Below are 1,631 nucleotides of genomic sequence, written 5' to 3' on the forward strand. Positions count from 1 at the left end.
GTTCTCTCCAAGGAGTGTATCTACTTGAGGTAAATGTTCAACTCATATGCCTGTATTTTGTTTGGCTGGAAACCACAGGTGTGCGTTTAATTCCAGACCTGAAGGGCAGCTTGGGGCCATAGTCTCAGTGGTTCCACCAGGCTCTATTGGACCAGCAAACCTGGTCCCCACCTTCTTTTTTTCTTTTTTGCCTCCAAATGATGAAAAACATTTTTGGTACTGGCCCGGCTGGTGTTATTCCTATATTGCTAGCTACTTCTTCCATTCCTGTGTTGCTAGCCACTTTTTCCTAGCCCCTTTCTCAGGCACATTTTCTTCAGCTTCCTCCTTTAAATGTTGGTCTTCTTCAGAATTGCTTCCTAGGGCCTCTGCTCTTTTCACGCTCTGTTCTCTTTGCAGCCATTTCTTTCTGCACTCACAGCCCTAATCACCACCTAGGAGTACATAACTCCTGACCCCCAAGCTAAAATCTCGCTTTTGAGTTCCAAACCTATTGGTTGTACTGCATCCTGGACCTTTCCCCTCGGACCTCCCTTAGGTACCTGAAACTCAGCCTGTCTAAAATGTAATTCACCTACCCTCTTAACCATACTTCTCCTTTAGTGTTCCCTCTCACAGTTCATGGTACCATCATCGACCTGGTTGCCAAAGCCAAAAACAGGAATCATCTCTGATTCCTCTCAAGTCCTGGGAGTTCTAATTCCCTCATTGTTCCTCAAATTTAGCCTTTTCCCTCCATTTCCTACCAGCCCTTAGCATTACTATCCTGTCACCTCTTACTTGGAGTGTTGAAAAATCTGTCCTTCACACAACAGCCAGTGTGAGTTTCTTTCTTTTAAATTTTTAGGTGAAAGTTTACCGAACAAATTCATTTTCCATACAGCAATTCATACACATTTTGTTGCATGGCATTGACTACAATTCCCCACAATGCAACAGCTCTCTTCCTACTTCATCCCTGTGGATCAAGTCTGCCCCCTGCTTAAAACCCTGCAGTGGATAAACGTCCAGTTTTTGAATATGGCACCCAGAGCCTGTTCTTTCCTGCCAGACTCTAACTTCCTCTCCCTGTACTCCACAGCTTATGCAATACTCTTCCACCATGTTGACTTAGATTGGCACCTCAAATATGCTATTCTGTCCCCACATGTACCTTTACACGTGCTGCCCTCTCTGGAGCACAGTTCCTCTGCTTCTTCGCCAGGCTAACTTTTGCTTCATTACAAATAATACCTGGACAGGGACAGAGGGACTTAACCCAGGCATCTCCCACTAGTCTGTGAGTTTTTATTTTTATTCTTTTTTATTTATTTCATTGTGCTTTGGGTGCAAATTTACAGAACAGAATTTGTTTTACATTCAACAGTTCATGTAAATTTGGTTTCACTTCCCAATTACCATCCCCAACCCTAACCCACTCTCCTCCTCTCCCTTCCCAGTAACCCCGCCTCCTTGTGCCCTTCTTAACTATGCACTCCTGTCTGTCCAGCTTTCCCTCCATGTGAATGCTGTTCCTCTGGTGCCCCATGGCCAATTACTTCAAGGGGTGTATCCTCGTAGAGTAGGTGGGTGCATGACCCTAGGTTGGGTGTTCTGCATGTAAGTCTTTCCACTGTTGGGCTGAGAGCCAA

General features: G+C 45.0%; 1 protein-coding gene across 1 annotated transcript in view; it reads left to right on the forward strand.

The window, feature by feature from the left end:
• SEPTIN6 (septin 6) overlaps positions 1-1,631 on the forward strand; it is a 63,592-nt gene that overhangs the window by 49,520 nt on the left and 12,441 nt on the right. The gene's annotated exons all lie outside the window — the stretch shown is intronic.

Source organism: Orycteropus afer, unplaced genomic scaffold, assembly GCF_000298275.1.
Source record: "Orycteropus afer afer isolate SDZICR_OR568_19922 unplaced genomic scaffold, OryAfe1.0 scaffold00387, whole genome shotgun sequence".
Classification (NCBI taxonomy): domain Eukaryota; kingdom Metazoa; phylum Chordata; class Mammalia; order Tubulidentata; family Orycteropodidae; genus Orycteropus; species Orycteropus afer.